Consider the following 23,408-nt stretch of genomic DNA (forward strand, 5'->3'; position numbering starts at 1 on the left):
AAATCAAGAATCAATAAATGGGATGAATTAAAACTAAAAAGCTTCTTCTCAGCAAAGGAAACAATCAATAACATGATGAGAGAGCCTACAAAATGGGAGAAAATTTTTACCACATCCACATCAGATAGAGTTCTAATGTCCAGGATATACACAGAACTCAAAACTTAACACCCAAACAACAAACAAACAAACAAATAACCCAATCAATAAATGGGCTAAGGACCTGAGCCCCTCACAGAAGATATATAATAAATCAAAAAATATATGAAAAAAGTTCAATCTCTCTAGCAATTACAGAAATGCAAGTCAAAACTAAGTTTTCATCTCATTCTAGTCATAATGGCAACTATCAAGAATACAAGTAACAGTATGTGTTGGCAAGGATGTAGGGAGAAAAGGACACTCATACATTGCTGGTGGGATTGCAAATTGGTGTGACCACTCTGGAAAGCACTATGGAGATTCCTTAGAGAACTTGGAATGGACCCACCATTTGACCCAACTGTCCCACTCCTTGGATTATACCCAAAGGACTTAAAATCAGCAAACTGCAGTGACTCAGTCACATCAATGTTTATAGCAACTCAACTCACAATAGCTAATCTATGGAACCAACCTCGGTGTCCTTCAATGGATGAATGGATTATCTTAAATTCTTGATAAGGTATCTACTTCTACAACAAGTTGAAAGATATAATTACCCTACTGCCAAAAAAGGAGAGAGAAAGAGAGAGAGAGAGAGTAAGGTGTGTCAGTCCATCCTTATTTCTCCTAAGGAGATTATATTAATTGACAGTGACTCCCCAGAAGAGGTTAACCATATCTTTTCTTTTCTTTTCTTTGCTTTTCTTTCCACTGTATTATCTAATTTAAACGGTACTTATATAAATATTTTCATTGTGTTATATTCTTTGTGAGTTATTTTAGACCTTAATCGGTACTATTCTTCAGTTCATTTTAAACAGAATGCTTAAAATATCTTCAGCAGGATTGTTCACAATAATGAAGAGTGGTCACATTCTAAAAATTAAAAAGAAACCGTTAATATCTCGTATTTTAAAAAGTACTCACCCTCTCTTCCTCCTCGGGGTGAAGACCTGGAAAGGCTTTATCAATGTTGCTACTTATTTGTACTCCTAAAATACTTGAGTGCCTTCCACTTTCCCTGAAATCTGAACCTCATGTTTCAATCACTGAGTAATAAATGTGTAGGGAGATTCATTCTGGTGCTGAGCACATAATCCAATCAGTGTAATGATTTTTGAGAAAGAAGGGAGCTAGCTGTGTTCACATCTCACTGCTGTGAAGAATGAGATAACAGGGGACAGAGGAGGCTGCTGGTAGATGGGTGCCCTGGAGGGACTCCAAGGCTCTGCAACAGGCAGCACAGGCTGGGGGCACTGCAGAAAGAGAGAAGTCTGTCTTAATTTGTACTTTACCCCTGGCTTCAAATCCATTTTAAAAATGGACTGAAGCAATAACTAAAGGGATTCGTACCCCCAATAAAATCACCCTTTTGAATGACAGCTTTGCTGCTTGGGGAAATTTTGCCATAATTCAACTGTTTCTGTAATGAGGGGATGCAAATGTAAACTCAGTTACCTGGACCCAGCCATTGAACTTAGATAATTATTTCCCAATCAAAAAAGAACATCCTGTTTTTCTTTGGCATGCTCTGGTGTCTGTTAGCTCTGCTTTTTATAGCTTTAATTGAAATTTCATAATCACAGAGTTCAAATACAGAACAGATTTGAGTCAGTACTCTGGAACAATATCATTTCCTTAGAGCGTGCCTTTTTTTTTAAAGAAAAAAAAAATTCAAGGCTTTTATTAGACTCTCTGTTTTTCCTGCTTCTCAGTATAAGACACTGTTACTCTAAGGATTCTTGCTATTAAAGAAAAGCCTAAGGCTAAACTCAACAGGGAAGTGAGTGGAAGAGGCAGGTGAGCTCACCCAGATTATGGGTTTAGCCAGTTTATTGGAGAATTTAAGAGAAAAAAAAATAGAAGGAAAAACACTTGGGATTCAGCAAAAGCCAAGATGAATTTGGACCAAATCTATTGTGAAGTGATGTGTGTTTTTAAAAGGAGTGTAATCCATGTTTCTGACTCATTTACAATGACCTTATCAAAATGTCATGTAATGAAAGTTATTCAGGGTCCAATAATTCTTTTGAGCTTTTAAATAGCTTTTCAAAACATTTTTCTAGTTTGATTATAAATAAACTCAAATTCTAAAAAGTCCACCAAGGTCAATAAAATTCTCAAGAGTTATCATATTGAAACAGAATTTAAACTCTGCAATTTTTCCTTTCTATCCTGAGTCATTAAATGGTTATGGGATGTTCAATTCAGTTGGAGACTTTGGATTGCATAATTACAGACAATCAAACAAAAATCAAGAAAAAACTCCTAGGAATAGATTTTTTCTAAGTTATTTTGTACATGCATTATTCATTATAAAAAAAATATCAAAAATGTCTCCTAACTTTCTTCTTCTATAGCATAAAAGGAGTTTCTTAATGTTTCCCTGGAAATTAGGAGGTTAGCATAAGACACCGTGTTGTAGTATTGCTGTTCTGATGGTGGTATATCTGTCATGTTCTTCTTCCATTACTTAGTATGTTGGGAAATGCAGAAGCTCAGAGATGGAGGTTATTGTGGTGATAATTTAGTCCAAACCATGAGAGTTCAAATGTGAAACTGCATTATAAAAAAATTAAAATTTCGTGCCCAAAAGGACATTAATATTGGAGGCAGGTCTAGTCTTCACTTACGTAAACATTTCCCAAGTGCTTTTAAAATGACTTGCATAACCTTTAATATGCTCACCTCTCTTTATATAAATTGTCAAAATCTGCCACCGGTTGGTCAAGAATCTGGAGGGATTGTTTAGACCTAGGCATGATGACCACTTTCTTAGACTACTGCAATTTCCTTATAACTGGTTCCTTGCTCCATTCCTCCCTCTCTGTGATCTCTGTCCACCTGCAGGTCTTCCTACGATCTCTCATCTATCGACAGAAAGAGTGACCACTATAACTTGCCAACACTTCATGCAAAACCTCCCATCGACATCGGCTGGTTTCCCTAGTTAATGCCTTGGACTCGAGTCTTCAGTGTGACCTGCACAACCCTACACTGGTCTAGATGCTGGATCTTAAGGACTTCAGTTCTGCTGACATGGCTGTCACGACACTGCCTTCTTGCTCTTCCCAGGGTCACCAACCACACTCATTGTTGGGACTAATGACACGTTAACTAACTCAGGCTGACTCCTTACTCCCTGGTCGGTGAGCAAGATCAAGGCCTCAAAGGCGGTTTCAAAGGTTAATGACAATAAATCGGACCACCGTCAGGGATTGGTTAACAACAGTTCTGCGAATGTGATCAGCTCGTGCTTGCCACATAGTCCTATGGGACTCTCACCTGTGTGAATGTCTGTGCCTTGCTGACCTTTAAGCTGATTGGTTCCCGCCTAGCCTCCACCCTATATAAAAGCTGTGCGACTTCCTCAATAAACAAGTTCCTGCTGTGACTGGTCTCCCTGACACATCTGATTGTCCTCCGCCCCAGGGCTGGGTGCGGGTGGTCAGTCAGCCCTACCTTTCCCGGTCTGACCTTGTTGGGGAGTGCTCCCTTCCCTTGTTGCTGGTCGAGAAGAGCAAGGGGGCTAAAGACCCTGACACTCCATGACTTTGAACTGGCTACTCCTCTCACAGGAAGTACTGTTCACCCAGGTATCCATATGGCCCACTCTCTCACTTAGGATTCTGCTCAATGTCGCCTCCCCGCAAGGATGGTTCTTCTCTTTTCTATTTGAAAAATAAAATAAAGTTTGAATTATTCTCTCTGCCTCTGCTTTGTTTTGTTTTCTTCATGAAAACCAGCACTTACAGCATATCTATGCCTCTTTGATCAATGATTCATTATCTATTTCAGTTACTGGAATGTAAATTTCATGAAGAAAGAGGTGGTTGCCCTAGCATCTCAAATGCTATGTAATAGATATGCATGCTCCTAACCATTTGTGTGTCTGTGGGAAAATGTACCTCAGTAGAGACACGTGAGATATTTATATAAATATAGTTAAGTACCCTTTTCTCCCTTGGAGCAAATGTGCTTACTATTTGCCCACATAGACTACTAAGGTCAATGCATTGAAGCACTAGAAGATGATTAATCAAAATTTTTCTTCCTTCAAAATACTTCAAGGGTAGTCCATTGATACTTCAAAATCTAGGGACTATCCATCTCCGTATATCTTAATCAGTGACTCCCAGTTAGGACTTCCCTAATAATGATTCCTTAGACAAGAAGAAATGAATTACTGGTCTTCCCACTCTTCCTAGCTGTCAGCCAAATTTTGCTCTGTGTGGTTTTGTAAGTGCAAGAGCAATAATTACAAACATCTGTTATGAAATCAAGAGATGCATGTAGTTTTTACTAAAATGACATGTATTTTCATATAGTACTCTTCCAATAAGAAAGTCGAGTCTCTGAGTGTTGAAAGTTCACCCAAACTGTCTCTCCCTTTTGTACAAACCTCTTACTCTATAGTCCTCTATGGTTTTGGCATCCAGTCTAACAAGACACTTTTCTGGAAAAGGCTGGTGTTCTGATGGCATACGGTTACAATCTCAACAATGTCTTTTTCATATTTCTTTAGTTCGGTTTCATAAGTTACTAACTCTTAGAATTTTATTACACAAAATTGCCTGTTATTTATTACCAAAGAGAATCAAAATTGTTCCTCAAATCTCCAGCAATCAGAGCAGTGAAGTTTATCTTGTGGAGAAAATAATTTCTAGGATATGTTTCTATAATTGTGATGACTTATTGTAACACAAAATATTAAGAAAGATAAGAGGAATTGATGGTGGAGATGCCATGCTATTCACAAAGGATTTTCTCTCAATAAATAAATTTTTAATATATATTCTTTTTCAGTTACCTGTCTGCTATATCTTCAGACCTAAAACCAGGACTAAGTCTGATTATAAATTTACTACTATTAGGACAAAATGTCTGGGTGCATTGAAAAATAAATAAAGAATAGTTGAACATTTTTTCATATATTTACTGACAGATTCTATATCTTCTCTGAAGTGTCTGCTCAGTTCCTTAGTCCATTTATTGACTGGGTTATTTGCATTTTTGGTGGAATGAGACAAACACTATTACCCTATGTACATGTATGATTACACAAATGGTGTGATTCTATATTGTGTACTACAGAAATGAAAAGTTGTACTCCATTTGTGTACAATGAATCGAATGCATTCTGCTGTCATGTATAACTAAATAGAACAAACAATAATAAAAGATTAGATGGTCATGTACAACTAGTTAGAACAAATTTTAAAAATGTAAAAAAGAATAGTTAATTCTTACTAAAATAATGAGATTTTATATATATGTGTATATAAATATAGTGATAAATTCTTCTTAAAAAGGTATCCATAGTTTATTCAAATATAATAACTTTATGAACAGGAAATAATGGGATATATTTCAAATGTTCAGTATAAACATACATGCTCAAAAAAATGGTTGACATTGCATTATCATAAGATTTCAAACCCACATACAATCAGTTGTGCATCAGTCATGTTTCCTGTTTAGTTCTACAATAAAGATAGGGAAAAAAAACCAAAAAACCTTTGAAATAGTAAGTTCTGAGTTTCCTACAGGGGCAAATGGGTTACTTAGGAGGTTGAAGAAGACTGGACATCATATCCATATCATTAAACATATATGACAATAGAAAGCAAACGCAATAGTAATTCTTTCCATCATTTACCCACATATAGAAAATTTGAAGCAATTCTCTGAATAAGATCAGGATCCTGCCAGGCAACATGGCATAAGCCTGTAATCCCAGTGGGTTGGGAGGCTGAGGCAGGAGGATCAAGAGCTCAAAGTCAGTTTCAGCAAAAATGAGGTACTAAGTAACTCAGTGAGACTCAGTCTCTACATAAAATGCATGAGGATGTGACTTGGTGATCAAGTGCCCCTGAGTTCAATCCCCAGTACCAAAAGAGAGAGAGAGAGAGAGAGAGAGAGAGAGAGAGAGAGAGAGAGAGAGAGAGAGAGAGAGAGAAAGAGAGAGAGAGAGAGAGAGAGATATCAAGTTCCTAAGCAGCAACAAATATATTTGGATTATTTCTCAACTGACCATATTGAAGGTCAAAATTTTCCAACCTTCCACTACAAGATACTTGTTAACCAGTTTAAACAGCATTTACCTATGGGATATTAGCATACAAAATCACCAACAAAGAGCAGCTGGATGTCAGCCAACTACCAGTTTAGAAGCAATGCCGGGAGCAATTCACTTTTGTTAGTTTGGACATGTGGAGTTGATGGATGATGGCACTATACTTGAGCAGCTGGCTATGTAGAAAACTGAAATAAAACTGGTCAAAAAAACAGAAGATCTTCCCTAAGAATACCCAGAAGCACAATTTACAACCTAACTGGATTTCTAGAAAACCAAAAGAGCAAAGCAAATTGACTTTTGGAATAATAATCACAAAGTCTTCATGAGCCAAGTTACACACAACTAAGTATCAAACACAGAAAATTATAAACGTAAACCACAGCAGCAGTGTACACCATCCATGCATAAACAACAAAGGCTCAGAAGAAGTCATGAAGACTCTTCACACAGGTAGACAAATTAATCACAAGCTTCTAATTCTTCCTGGAAGCAGATAGGCTGATTATTAGAAAAGAACAGAAAGATAGCAGGAAAACTAGGGAGAAAATACATTTTTGTAGCTCAAATTCTTTGTTCTTTTTTGTGTATTTAAATATCAGCCTTTGTTCAGTTTAACATGCTAGATTTGACTCCAATAAGGTGAATTTATAAGAAAATATTAGATTCCAGATTTTCAAAGTAAGTGCGATTCTCTAAATTAAGCCAAGGCAGCTGTTTGAAGTAGGACCATACTTGGAAACTATTATTTATAACAATGATTGAAAAATAGAATGTTTTCCAGGACATTTTGGGGAAAATTCATAGGTATTTTACATAGAGTTATAAAATAATAAAATACATAGAAATCATTGAAAAATTACTTTTAAAACTGTATACAGTAATTGAAACTGAAAATTTCAAATATGGATAAATCTGTCTGCAGTGCACTAAAACTAGAAGTAGATGGCATTTCAAATATGGTAATGAGAAACATCTTATTAAAGGGGCTATAGAGAAAGTTGTGAATAAGTTTTAGGGAAACCAATAAGAAATGGGGTTAACAATATCAGGAATGACTAAAAATACTCAGCCTTGAAGAGGAATGGGAAGGAGAAATTCCAGGAATCCAGCAAAAGCACCAGTGCAAAGATGGCTTTGCAAGCTCAGTCGGGCAGAGTTGTTGTATTAGGTTCAAGAACAAATGCTTATGCCTCAGAGAGGGGATCAGGGACACAAACACATCTCTATCATTATCCTCTCCCTGCTGATCTGCCAATTTCTCACTGTCAGGAGAATACATTGACTCTAGACTCATCAGAAGAGCCATCTTTCTCAGGGCAGAGACAAATGAAAAAGGATGAAGAAGGAATCTGGAAGAACAGACAAAAGACATGTAGGAAAGAGTTGGTCCCAAGTTAGTATCAAAAGCTATTTTAAAAAATGCAGAAATAGGTCGCAGCCAAACACTCTGTTTCTAACATAATCATTGTTGACTTTAGAGTTGTGTATTTAATAATATATGTAAAATTCTTGGTCCAGGACAGACTGGTTCCTTCTCTTTCTTCAGTAAATCATTGACTTCACTATAGTTGTTAATGTCATTTTGATTTATCCCAGGTGGAATGGTTGGTATTTTATCAGCTTCATCAGTGGCAGAATATAATGCTATATGTATTTGTTGCAATGTGTGTACAAGGAGGGCCCAGGAAATAAATATGAAAGAAGTAGTCATGAAAAGCAATCCAACTATTTAAACATGAGATATGACAGATGTTGACTGGAGCCAAACATTGTAAATGTAGCTTAGACCCTGGAAAAATAGTCTTCGTGCTGTTTTTCTCATAACATCAAATAGTATTTCTCTAATGAAGTTTTCTTCTTAAATTTATGATAACTTAGTGTGTAATGAGAATTATAAATTGCAATAGAGTAGAAGTGATTAAATCTTAAAAATATTCCATTAGTCCTTTTAGAATATTTACAATCATTACAAGTTGTTGGTTTTGTTTTACATGAAATAAATAATCATAAATATTGGACTCAATAATATAAAATTAATTGAAATAATTTATAAACAATTATACTGATTTTACGCAGTAAGAAAATATCAACCTACAAAAATAACTATTCTGCTCCAATATCAAGATACAATAAAGCAGAATATTTATTCAGTTGCAAGTAAAAAAGACTTTAAAAATAAAAAAAACATCATTTAGCAAACTGTAAACTGATTATTTGGAAGTTCTACTTTGGGAAAGATGGAGTAGAACTCTCATCACTGTTATTACCACTAAGTACAGCTAAAACATTTAGACCTTATATTTTAAACAAACATAAGAGACTCTGAAAGTTTGAGAGAAGAAGGAAGATGAACTGGTAACCACAGAACCCTAGGCATAACTTAACTGTGAGTTCCCTGGGTTTTCATTTAGCCACAAATTGTCCAAGACTTAGTGGTAGAAAAGCAGGTGACCAGAAAACATCAGGTAAAGACAGAAAAGTGCTTCCACAAAACTTTGCTATTTCAAATTAAGGACCTGGAGTCAGCCTACAAGATACAGAACTACCAGATTATAAATATTCTACTCCAGTTAAACACTACCAAAAACCAACCCTACTGTCACCAGCAAAGTCTAAGTAGAGAACCTGTACTCTAACCTGTCAATACATTCTAAATTTAAGACTGGAGTCTTATAAGGTAAGCCATAAAACATACCAGGATGGATATAGGCTGAGTTATAGCTTCCAAAATTCATATGCTGATGTTATAATGTAAAGCACCTCAGAATGTTACTGCATTTGAAAATAGGGTGTTTAAAGATACATTAAATTGAGGTCAGTATTGCAGGCCCTAACTCAATATTACTGGTGTCTTTATAAAAAGAGATGTGGACGCAGAGGGAGAGATAAGATATGTGTTCAGAGAGGGGCACAGAGAGAGAAGAAAGCCATCTAAAAGTCAAAAAGAGAAATATCAGAAGAAATAACCCTGCAGAAACCTTGACTTTGGGCTTTTAACACCCAGAACTGCAAGACAATAAATTTGTTGTTTAATTCACCCAGTTTGTGGTATTTGCTATGGCAGCCTTAGTAAACAATCCAGAGCTTTTATTCCTTTCTGAGTTCTGAGTCATTCTCTTATCTAGAGCCTTAGAAAATGTGAGAAGTCCAGATTGTAAGGTAATGGAGAACCCACCTTTTCCTCAACAGAGTAAAATCAAGGAGACCTACAGTACTAAAGAACTACTCAGAAATAGGAAAGTGCTCCTCCTAATCAGGGTCCCATGGACAGCAGTAATGAGGTACTTCCTTCCTTCCTCTCCATGGTAGTACCAATGGAAGCCAAGTATAAGATGTAACTCCCATATTCTCCCACTTGGCAATAACGAAGAACTCTTTCTCCTCAGATGTCAATGGAAGCTGACGTCTATAATAAATTGTCAATAAAAAAGTAGAATAACACCTTTCCTAGTGAGTAGATCAGAGGAAGTCAATGGAAGCAAAGAATTTAAACAAGATCAGAGCCAGATTCTCACCATAATATTCAAGTGCTCAAGTTTAAATTATTTTAACAATCATAATGCCAAACAGGAAAATACCAATTTTAAAGGGAAAATGTAATCAATACATGTCAATACCAAGATTTCAGAGATTTTAATATTATCTAGGAATTATTTTACAGCAGCTATCATAAAAATTCTTCAATAAATAAAGATAAACATGCATGAAACAAATGAAAAAAATTCTCAGCAATAAAATGGAACATGTGAAGAAGAATGAAATGGAAAAGAACTGAAAAAGATAGCAACTGAAATAAAAAGCTAAGGCAACAGTTTCAACAGCAGAATGGAGGAGACAATGGAAGGAATAAACTAGAACATAGACTATGTCTAACATTTTACCATACAGATTCAAACAACTGACAACCCCAGGCAAGATTAAACTCGAAGATATTCACACTAAAATTCAATGCAGTCAAATGTGTGAAAACTAAAGAGAAAGATAAAAATCTTTAAAACAGAGAGAAACACCAATAAATTTTATACCAGAAATAGTGGAGATCAGGAGTGATGTCATAACATGATGCAAATGCTGTAAGGAAAGTAATGTTAATCCAAAATTCTACATCCACCTCAAATATCCTTCAAGTATGAACTAGAAATGGAAACATTTTCAGGTAAAAGGTAAACCAAGAGAATTTGGAGTCAGTGAATGAATCCTAAATGAATAGATAAAGGAAGTTCCCTAAAAGAAAGAAAGAAATGATCAAATAATGGAACATCAGGAAAGAGAAAATGTGAATTCAGTAAAAATGTAAAAAGAAATATTTAATTTTCTTGATTTTTCTACTTTATATGTAATGGTGGAAGTAAGAATTATTACATTATCTGATGTGATTATTAATGTATGTAGAAGAAACAGGTAATACATTATTATAATGGAGAAATGCAGAGGGATATAGAAAGTTTTCTGCAATTCACTTGAACCAACGTACTTAGACAAATTTATATTTACACACACACACACACACACACACACACACACCATAAAACGACAGAATCTATTAGATTCATGGAATACTTCGCTCAACTTCAGCAGAAAATTATTTTTTTCAAGTGCCTGTGGAATACACAAATACCAAGATAAAACATCATGGGCCAAAAGTAAACCTTCAGAACATTTAAAATAAATGATTAATTCTGCTGTTTTATAATCTAAATAGAATCAAATTGGAAGTCAATAACAGAAAAGCAAGCATAAAATCTTCAATTACTTGTAACTGAATTAACATTCAGTAAAATGTTTTACTCCAAAAAAGAAATTCTCAAGTAAAATAAGAAAATTCATTGAACTGAAGGAAAAATGAAAACAGCATATCATATGTTGGATATAACTAAAGCAGAAGTGGCAGGCAATTTATAGCACTAAATGCTTACATTATCAAAGAAATGTCTCAAATCAATAACATAGGCTCCTAACTCAAGAACCTGGAAAATTCAAAGTAAAATCAAAGCAAGCAAAGAAATGAAAGTATAAATATGAGAGTAGAAACTTGTTTATTAAAAGAGAAAAATAATTGAAAAAATCAATGAAATAAAGTTATTTCTTTGAAAAAACTATACATTTGATTGACTTCTAGCATGATTGACAATATATAAAAAAAGACAAATTAAGAATATCAGGAAAGATTCTGCAGATCCTACAGATTCTGCAGGCATTAAAAAAAAAGAGAGAATACTATGAACAATACTACCCATGATTTGACAGTTTAGGTGATTTTAAACCAGTTCTCCAAAAGACAACCTTAAAATAATCTCCAGGGCTAGACGTTTTTACTATAGAATTCTATCAAATATTTAAAGAAGAATTAACACAAATTTCACTCAATCTCTTACAATTGAAAAGGGAACAGTTTTGAATTCATTTTGTAAATCCAATATTATTCTTATACCATTGTCAGAAAAAAATATAAGGTAAAAGAAAACATGAAAAAAAAGAATAAACCCATAGACCAATATTCCATATGAATGTAGATTCAAACATCCCTAACAAAGTACTAGCTAACGAAATTCAACAATATGTAATAATTACATAGCATGACAAAATGGGGTATATTCCAGGAAATCAAAATTAGTTTAATATTCAAACTTTAATCCACGTAGTTCACCATATTGATAAGCTTAACAAGAAAAATCAATTGATCATAACATTGGTCACAGAAAAGGCATTTAAAAAGTTCACCATCCTCCCTATTTGTGTACAATGAATCAAAATGCAGTCCATAAAAATAAAAAATAAAAAAAATTGAAAAAATAAAAAACAACAATGGAATGTTTAAGATAATACATTGCAACAACTCTGGGGAAAAAACAAAGTTCATCATCCTGGCTGGGTGCAGTGACAAATGCCTGCAATCCCAGATATTCAGAAGGCTGAGGCAAGAGTGTTTCTAGTTCAAAGCCATCCTCGGCAATTTAGCAAGGCCCTAAGAAACTTAGTGAGGACCTGTCTCCAAATAAAACAAGGGTTGGGGATGTGCTTCAGTGGCTAAAAGCATCCCTAGGATCAATCCCTGGTAAGAAAAACAAAAATTCAATCATCCTTTTGTGATAAAAATCCTTAGTAAACTGACAACGTAGGGACAACTTCCTTAACTTCATAAAAAATTTCTACAGAAAACTTTCAGGCAGCATCATATTTAGTGATTAAAGATTGAATAATATTTCCTGCAAAATTGCAAATAAGGCAAAGATGCTGTTTGATATAATAATGGAATTTCTAGCCAGTGCAATAAAGCAAGAAAGAAAATCCTAGAGATTAGAAATAAGGAAACTGTCTATTTGCAAACAACATAATCACCTACATAGAATATTCCATGAAATCTACAGTGAAACTCCTAGAACTTATGAGTTTACCATGGAAGAGGATATAAGGGCAACTTCCAAAAATCAATCATATTTGTATGCTAGTAATGATGTCTGAAAACCAAAATTTAAATATAATAACATTTATAATCACTTAAAGGTTGAAATATTTATGTATAAATATAATAAAAATTTTTAGCACTTTCATGCTGAAAACTAAAATCACTAATGAAAAAAATCACAGAAGATCTAAATAAATGAAGAAACATACTGAGTTCATGAACTAGAAGATTCAAAATGTGAGATGTCAATTTCACCATATTGATACATTGATTTAAAATAAATCCTGTACAAATTCTAGAAGGGATTTTGCTTGTTAATTTTGATTTTGGTTTTGTTTTGTGCATGTAGATAAGATTATTCCAAAATGTATATGGAAATACATGTAAAATGAATAGCTAAAACAATTTTGAAAAAGAAGAATAAAGTAAGAGGAACTCTTTTGCTTATCATCTAGTTATAATAACCAGCATTGTATGGTTAGGACAAAAAAATAGCTATATAGATTAATGTTCATTCTATTATGTGTATTCCAGACAACACATACATTTCACACAAGTACAGTGAACTGATTTTTTACCAAAGTGCTAAAGCAACTCTATGAAGGAAGGTAGAATTTTCAAGGAACAGTTGTTGTAGCCGTGAATATCCTTAGGCAAAATAATGAATATCAATTTACACTTCACACTTTCAGGAAAATTAATTCAAAATGTATCATAGATTTAAATGCAAATATAAAACTATCAGATAAAATTTAGGAGAAAATAGTTAGGACTTAAAGATTTAATAAAAAGTTCCCAAATATGACATAAAAAATATGGAAGAAAAAAAAAGGTATATATGTGTGTGTATATATATATAAAATTATTGAATCTCATCAATATCAAACACATTTTTCCTTAAAAGAACTTATTTAGAAGATGAAAAAGAAATCTAAAGGCAGGCAGAAAATAGTTGCAGACACATATCCAACAAAGGAATAGTATCTAAAATATGTAAAGAATTCTACAATTTCAACAATAACAACGAAAGTAGGTATTGAACAAAAGATACAGAAAGATTTCAGCTAAGAGAGTACACAATTAGCAAATGAGAAAATAAAACATTGCTAAACAACACCAGCATTGGAGAAATACAAATTAAGGTCACAATGGTCTAGCACTACACACCTTTTAAATCAGCTAAAATAAAATATACTGATAACAGCAACTGCTAATGAGGATGCAGAGAAAATGGATCTCTCAAACATTGCTAGTTGAACTACAGAATGATATAGTCACTTGTGAAAATAGTTTGGCAGTTTCATTTCTTAGCATAGGAGTCAACAATTGCTTTCCTTTGCATGTGCCCCAAAATTAAGGGTTTGGCAGAAATAGTTCCTGGGGGGTGGTCCCTGTTGAGGGTCATCTTGACTCATAGATGGGGTCTTCTCACTATGTCTTCACATGGTGAAAGGAGCCATTGAACTCTATACCATTTTCCTAATAAGGGTCCTCATCCCAGTAAAAATTCCACCCCCATGATCTACTCACCTCTCAAAAGTCCCATTTCCAAACACCATCACTTTTATAATTACGATTTCAACATGTAAAATTTGAGGAGAGAGAAACTTTGGGACTGTGACAGATCTTGATGGTATTGTGCTGAATGAGAAAAACAATCTCAAAAGGCCACATAATATCTGACTCCATTTACGTAATATTCTTTACATGACACATTTATAGAGATCAAAAATACACTAGTGGTTGCCAGATTCAGGGATGGTAGAGAGAAGGATGGCAACTACCACTATGAAGTGACAATACGTCAGAGATCCTTGTAAGAATGAAGTAGCTCTGAATAACAACTACTACACATGCGATAAAATGACCTTGTGTACAAGTATGCATATTCATTATGCTAATACCATTTCTTGGTTTTGATATTTTGATATAATTTTGTCCAATGTAATCACTGGAGGAAACTGGATTGCTTAAGTCAGCTTTTTTGTGCCTGTGACCAAAAGACCTGACAAAAACAATTAGAGAAGGAAAATATTATTTTGGGGTTTCAGTTTCAGAAAGTCTCAGTCCACAGATGTCCAACTTCATTTTTCTGAGTCAACAGTGAGGAATAACATCATGGCAGAAAAGTGGGGCAGAGGCAAGAAGCTGGAAATATGGAACCCAGGAAGCAGGGAGAGAGCACTCTGCTCACCAAGGACAAAATATAAACCCAAAGGTATGCCCCCAGGGACCCTCCTCCTCTAGCCACACCCTACATGCCTACAGTTACCAACAAGTTAAACCCTGTCAGGAATTAATGCACTGGTTAAGTGAAACCTCTTATAACCCAATCATTTCATTTCTAAACTTTCTTGCATTGTCTCACACATAAGTTTTTGGGAGATACCTAATACCTAAACCATAATAGAGATGAAGCACATACACAAAGCCTTTGTAATTATTTTTGCACCTTCTTGTAAGTTTATAGATATTTAAAAGTTCATTTAAAGACTACAAACCAGAAATACAAAAACAGCTTCTTTGTATTGCATTGATTTGATTTGATCCTGGGACTTGAACCCAGGGATGCTTAACCAGAGAACCACATCCCTAGCCCTTTTATTTTTTTAATTATGCAATGGGGGTCTCATTAAATTACTTCAGGCCTCAGTAAGTTGCTGAGGCTGTCTTTGAACTTGTAATCCTCCTGCCTCAGCTTCCTGAGTTGCTGGGATTACAGGTATGCACCACCATGCCCAGCAAAAATCAACTAATTTAAGAGCCAGAAAAATATTAAAAGAATTGTCATGCCTAATATTTCAGAGAAATTTTTTTAAAAACATTAACAAGTGGCTGAAAATATATTATCCCAAAGGCCTAGAGGATTAAAAATATATATAAGAAATATATATAAGATATGTAAATTTAAAATGTAGGAATTCTATTGAAGAAAGGGGAGCAACAGATATTTCTTTATATGTTCAATAGAAGTAAAAGTATATTTTTTCCAAGGGAATTGCATTATAAATTAGCAGAAATTGAGTAAAGTGCACAACTGATTGCCTTACAGAAGCACTAAAAGTAACTACATAAAAGTTTAAATATAAATTGTTATAAGATGTATATTGAAGAGACACACAAAGAAATCTCTCAGTTTCTACTTTTAAAAAATAAGTTCAAAAGGGCTTATATAGGTCTAATCCAGACACTTTTAGGTAACTAGAATCCTTGAATCTTCTACCATAATATAAAATGTCACATTATGATATGCTTGGGAATCTTTTCTAAATGAAATGCAAAAGTAAACTCCTTTTACTAACATCTCACAAAAGTTGAGCCCAAGGATAGATTGTGCATTTTAAAAAATATTTACATAAAACTTCACACTTCTGTTTAAACTTTATTAACTTTAAAAACAAGATAATTAATGAATATCTCTCTCAATGTTTTTTAAGTTCCTTGGGGAAAGATAAATAAATAGGTAATTGTACATAAATATAATACATATAAATATTGCATATAATCATACTTATCAATTGATCAATATATGGATAGATCAATATATAGATGATCATTAATTACTAAGTCCTGATTCTTAATACAATGAATTATGCATCTATATACTCATGATGAATGGCATAAACTATTTTTCATTCAACAGAAGAAAATCTGAAATTCATTATCTGAATGTCTTGCCCAGGGTCACAAACTAGCATTATAAATCTTGTTAAAAAGTGAAGTTTAAAAGAAGAGGATAAAAATGAGATTAAAGAAAAACAAGGATAAACATTTAGTATCTGTTATGTGCAAGTCACAGTATTTGCTGCCCAGTCTTTTGAATGTAGAAATATTGGAAATGTTAAATGTCAGGAATCATGCCAGTGAATTACTAGAAGCAGTAATTAATTCTTTACTATGTGCAAATTTTTGGGGGGGGAAGATGCTTTGGGTGTTGAAATTTCATTAGAAACAACTACTGATTAATTTTCTGTATGTTTTCTATTTCCGTAAGAAAAATTTTGCACATGGCTTAGTCTCTCTTTAAGAGTAAACATATAAAATGGTTTTATATAACTGATAACTAAAACTTAAATATGCCCCACCTAGAACCTGGAAAATATAATTTTCTACTTTTAAAGTGAAGGTACAAAATGTCAAGTTAAATTTTATTAGGTGTTAAATGTTCTGTCCTTTAAAAATATCAACTATGCATCCTGATTCCCCCACGTAAAATGGTCGAAAATTTCCAGTGTCTGTGAGTGAAGACTGAGACCTCTGAAGATGAATTTTCAGGCAGTGCAACTCAGCAAAAGGAACTCTGCTTGTGGGAGCTGGTGACCTAAATTCTCTTCTGTCATCCTCAAGGTCACAAAGAAAGTTCCATGGCAAATATAATTTGGCTTTCTAGGCTCCTTGCTTCTCAATTACACAATGATAGAATTTTTGCTTAATCTTTCCTGTTTGACTCCATAGGATTTAATGAGGCACAGGAGAACTGAAGAAGTAAATTATTCTCCATTCATCATGCATTTATTCACTCATTAACATTTACATTCATTTGTTCACCAAACATTATTGAGCAATGTATATTTGCTCAAAGATTAATAAGACACCATCCAGTGACACATATGCAAACAGATAAGCCCCATAAAGGATGGAAAAGCTAATTCTGAGGCAGTGAGAGAAGGTTTCTGTTCTTCAGCTTCACCCAGGATCTAGAATATGGTATCATTTTTTATTCAATCCCATAGGTAAGGCATCTATTGAGTGATGAATTTATGACAGACACTAGGACATGTGATGGAGATTTTAAAAACTGACTATAAATAGTTCTCTACCACTAGGAGTTGATGGTCTATAAGGAATAGTAACAGGTTACATATTGGAACATAAATTGCTATGGAAGCATACATTTGTATCACCTAAGCCAGACTATGAGTCAGAGGTCAGGGGAAGTGCCACAGTGTGTATTGGGCCTGAACAGTCAAGGATAGGACTGTGTTTAAGGATTTAAACATTCTCCTAGAGACTACCTTTTCTGCCTTATCAATCCAAAATCCAAGTAGTGTTCCATCCTAAACTCCACGGGTGGGTATAATGCCTTAGGCAAAGTCAGTCATATCACTTTCTCCTAGTAATGGTGATGCTTCAGCAGTGAGCCTACCATCCGGGTCTATAATTCCAACAACCCAGCACACTCATTAATTCGTGAATGGACATAGGAACAAAAGTAATTCACATACAGGGACTCTTAAAATGTTCACAAGTGTTACCCAGAAGAATCTCACTTCAATCTATCATATCATCAAATCCGAGCTTCTGGAATTCATCCTGCTACCACAGAGAACTTGCCACAGATGGTTAAATGGACAAAAGAGGACTGGAGTGGACCAGGGCATTTGTAGGAGTGTCACAAAGAAGCAACTGACATCAAGAAAACATAGACAAATAGACAAGTCAGAAAGGTGCAGGAGACAAACCTTTTTCCCCTTAAATATTATGACAAAATAATTGTTATGGTTTGAATGTCCCACAAGGTTTCATGTGTTGAACTCTAACTCCTACTGTGAAGCAAAAAGAGAATGGAAAATTAATCTAACTGTAGTATATAGTAGTGTTATGGTCACTAGAGTAGAGCCCCTGTTATTGAATCCCAGTCGTTTTACAAGGAGAGAGACCAAACAGACACACACATGAACCTGTTCTTGTCTCTTGCCATGGGATGCACTGTGCCACTTATCTGCCAGCAAGAAGATCATCACCAAATGAGGCCTCTAGAATTTTCACTTAGAGAATCTTAAGTCAAAATAAACCTCTTTTCCTTATAAAGGAGTTTGTTTTATGTATTTTGTTATAGTAACAGAAAACAGGTTAATGCAATGATTTTGGAAGATAAAAGTCAAAGATTATTGTTATGATTTCAATCTTAAATATCCCCCAGAAAGCTCATGTGCTAGGCAATGCAGTAATGTGAAGAGATGAAATTATTGGATTATTCAGAGTTGTGACCTTATCAGTGGATTAAACTGTGTGACAGATTAATAATTCGAATGGCCTACTATGTGGCAGATAGTCATGACTGGAGGAAGTAGTTCAGTGGGGTTGTGCCCTTGAGGATTATAACTTGTCAGTGGCTCCTTGCTCTCTCTCTTCTTCTCAGCTGCTATGAGCTGAGCAGCTTTCCTCTGACATGCCCCTCTGCCATGATATTCTGCCTCACTTCAGACCCAGAACAATGGAAATAGCTAACCGTGGACTGAACTTATGAAACCACAAGCCCCCAAATAAACTTTTCATCCTCGAAGACTTTCTCATTGGATATTTTGGGCACAGAGACAGATGAAAAGCTGACTAACACCATTACAGTGTAGGATAACTTATGGCAGAAGAGTAATAAAGTGACTTTTGAAAGAGAATCGTCCATTTGAGTGAGGAATGATGGAGCAAAAGAAAACAGGAATCAGATGCTCAAAAGTGCTATGTGCATCATCCAAAAAAGGAAAATGAAAACAAATCTCAGGTGGAAAGACAAAAAAAATAAATAAATAAGAGGAAAGATGACCAGTGTTATACAGTAGAATTAGCAGTATATGGGGATAGAGATTGACAGGAGCACATGGTGAATTCAAGTTGTCTTGTAAGGGGAAGAATTACAAATGGGGTCAATCACCAAAATAAATACAGGAAAATGAACAAATGGTTGAAAAAAGATATTGTTATGTTTTAGTAATGTTAAATTTTGAGTATTGTGATTTACACAGGTAGAAAAACTTAACAGATAATTTAAAATTTGTGGCAGGAGATGAAGTTTTAAAATATTTTACAAATCATCTTAAATGGCCATATATGTAGATGAGTTAAAAAGGGATAAGTATGTAAGGTAAGATGAGAAAAGTTAGGATGCAGAAAAGAATATGAAAATGTAGTCATGAACCTGTGTTTGGGATGTTAAGGAGAAGAGAAATTGATTCAAGGAAGGAATTGAAAATTTTATGTTTAGCAGAGATGGGTTTTAAAGAAAAAGGAAGAATAAGTAAGAAGTATATTTACAGTGAAGGTGTCTTTGTTATTCTCCATAAAAATTATTTTAGATGGATGTGATAGTGCACACCTGTAATCCCAAAATCTGGGGAGCTGAGGCAGGAGGATCACAAGTTCAAAGCTTGCCTCAGCAACTTGGTGAGACTACATCTCAAAAAAAAAAAAGAAATAAAAAGGGCCAGGAACGCAGTTCAGTGGTTAAGCGTCCCTGAGTTCAAAACCCTGGCGCAACAACAACAACAAAAAAGTGATTTTAGTGAAAAACATGCCCCCCGCCATGGATTCAAAAATATGGGAGCCGTGAGGGAAGTAAGTAGAGTTCACTAGGAAACCAAGAGCTTATAGCAGGAAGACACAGTGGTTTGAAGGTGCAGCACAGAAATGTTTGTTGTTACTAAAGGGGGAGAAATGTATATTTGTATGCTTTAATGCTGCCTAGAAAGATACAGTAGGAAAAAATGCATCTCTAAATTTGGGAAAGAAAATAAAAGTTGATGAACAGGGTCAATGATGAAGCAGAAAGAATAACTCCAAAATAACACATTAGAGGAAGAAATTAAGAATGGAAAACAGGGAACGGGGTTCACTAGATAGACTGGGGCTAGATCCAAAGGTGGGAAGAGTTTTGTATCGGGATGGACCTGACAAACATGTTGAGAAATGGAAAGGTACAGGAAAACAGGGAATTGAAGATTTTCTTTGAATGAATGAATTCAATGAGCGAGCGAATGAAAGAAGGACTAATGTACTATTGTAACTAGAAATTTAGGCACAACTAGTATTCCAGATAAATAAGTGTAAGTCTAAAAGTGAATGCAAAGATGTAGAAGAATGAAAGGTGTTCCTTGTGTCTATCCAGGAGTGTGTGATTCAGAGCTGAGCACAGGATAGGGTAAGGACTGAAAATAAAACTGAAGAAATTTTCTGAAGATGGATTGTAAAGCACTTTGCAGGTAGAACTAAAAAATGAATTTGTTTTTAATCTGTCCTAAAGAATCTTTAAGAAGGAGATGGACAGTGTGAGATTTCTTTTTATAAACATAATACCAGCAGCTAGATAAAAAAAGTTTCGATGGAAAAAGAGGGTAGATTCTCAAAGCACTTCTTGAGACAGAATCCACATTTGATAACTGAACTCATATGCATTTTAAAGAAAGGGATTGGTAGAGCATGACTATAACAGAAGAAAGAGGAAATTTTAGAAGGTAGACATTAAACCAGGAATCCTTCCAAAGCCCACCTGGATTCTTTGCTCATGTAAAAATATACTCATTTCAAACAGTCAATTCAAAACATAGAACTTAACTTAAAAATTATTGTAGGTGGTTCTGATCTTCCAGTGTATACAGCACTGGAGATGTGGATAAAGTTTAATTCCTACTTTCCAAAAGCTTCGTTGCCTTCTAGGAATAAATAAGATAATAAATAAGAAAAAATGGTATGTTGAGGCTATATTAGAAATATGCATATTATAGTGTGAGAGTGCAAAAAAGGATGCCTAACTGTGTATGTGCATGAAGAGTCTTCTCCCAGAGAGTCTGAGCACAGACTATAGCTTTTATAGGATGGTAAACAGAGGGTATGATAAGAGGAACTGCAGGGAGAGGAGACATTCCAGTTATAGCAAAATGCTTTCCTAGGTTAGAGTGAGTTAGCAAACTGTTGGAGGTTTTCTTTGTGCAGGAATAGCAGGGTATAAATCTGGAAGGTCAAACAGGGTAGATATAAAAGGTTTTTAATGCCACACCATTCCTGTTTTACCTATTATCTCAGTCTGTACAAAACACCTGAGGCTGCATAATTTATAAAGTACAGAAATTTATTTTCCCCATTGTAGGGAAGTACAAGGTCAAGGAACTGGCAGATTCAATGTCCAGTGAGGGTTATTCCCTACTTCCAAACTGGAGATTTTTGCTGCATCCTCACATGACAAAAGGGGTGTTTTAATCAGTTTTTTCATTGCTGTGACTTAAAGATCCAGCAAGGACAATTTTAGAGGAGTAAGTTTATTTGGGTACTCATGGTTTTAGAAGGCTCAGGCCATGGACAGTCAGCTCCATTCCTTGGGATTCCAGGTCAGGGTGGAAGAGTGTAGGGAAGCAACTCACATGATAATCAGGCAGCAGAGAGAGAGACTACTCACCAAACACAAAATATATACCCCAAAGGCACTCTCCCAATGACCAACCTCCTCCAGCCACACCTTACCTGCCTTCAGTTAATTCAATTAGGGGATTAATTCACTGATTGAGTTAAGGCTCTCATAACCCAATCATTTGTCCTCTAAACCTTCTTGCACTCTCTCACACATGAACTTTGGGGGACACCTCACATCCAAACCATAACAAGTGGGAAAAGGTAAAACTGTACTTCCTTCAACATAGTTCATAGAGTCCCTATTTCCATTCAGCAGGGTTCTGCTCTCATGACTAGTTCACCTCCAAACTGCTTTACCTCTTATTACTATCACATTGGTGATTAAGTTTAAATATACTGGGGGTACATTCAGACCATAGGACCTATGATTATTATGATGTATTTGAAGATATAAATGTAAACATAATTTCATAAGCAAGGGTAACAAATGAAAAAGTGCTAAAAACAGATCATTAGACTTGCAAGAAAACACAAGATAAACAAAACAAAACAAAACAAACAAACAAACAACAACAACAACAACAACAACAAAAAAACAGGACAGAGATGTCCTGAGTTAAGACACAGGAGATGAGCAGGGAAAGATCAGGGGAGCCTAGGTCTAAGGTTCTAGGGATCCTGAAAAGTGACCGCCCTTTAGAATCAGCCATGATGATGTTTCCAATTACCCTAAAGAATGCCTTGAAGTGCAGGAGCTGGAGATACCGCCAGTAGTGAGCAATTAAAGTTTCTGTGAGCAGCTCAGTGCTGTTGACACAGGAAACTTGATGACTGATTCACAAAGATGACAACCATGTGGCCAAGAGACCAAGAGACTATCAGAGAATGTCCCCTCGGGCCTTGCCCCCAGATGGAGCTGTGTGCTCATCAGTGGAGCAATAAAAGGGCCTGACATGGGAATGGGAAGAAAAGTTCTCTTTAACTCTGACCATTTCAAAGTTGTTCAAGATGGCATTTTTCTTCAGAGGTCAGAATCCATCCTTTGCTGTAACTTGAAACGTATTAACTAACATCCTACTCAGTGCCTTGCACTGAGAAATACCTTCTTGTACTCACTATAATGGGAAGTGGAAGGTTCTCAAAAGGTATTGGCAATTTCCTCAATAATTTCCCAGATTTAAATTACTTAGAAAAAGTGATCAATATAGAGTGTCTCACCTAATATGTAATCGATGGAGCATATATAACTTCATGAGAATTGTAATGTTTTGAAATACCATTTTTTTCAAATGCAATGGAAGATTGAGACTGCAGTTATAAAATACCCCTGGTTTCTGCAAAACAATGAGAAATGGTCTTCTTTGTTCAAGGTCACACATTGCTTTCAATTAGGTATTTATCTTTAGGAGGGTATCCTTAAGCTTGCAGAGTTGCATACAGACATTCAAAGAAACTCAGAGCTGAGAGAAAAAAAAAACATAAAATTTGTATGCAGATTTTTCAGAGCTATTAATTTTTCATGTGAAATTTTGATCTTTAACCATTTCTTTTGTGTTCGGTACTACTAGATCTCAAGCTTATGTCTGTCTTTCCTTTCCTCACTTTGAAATTGTTGATATATTTCCATGAAAATGACATCTTTGTTCTTTAGAAAATCAT

This window comes from Sciurus carolinensis, chromosome 7 (genome assembly GCF_902686445.1).
Source record: "Sciurus carolinensis chromosome 7, mSciCar1.2, whole genome shotgun sequence".
In the NCBI taxonomy this organism is placed as follows: domain Eukaryota; kingdom Metazoa; phylum Chordata; class Mammalia; order Rodentia; family Sciuridae; genus Sciurus; species Sciurus carolinensis.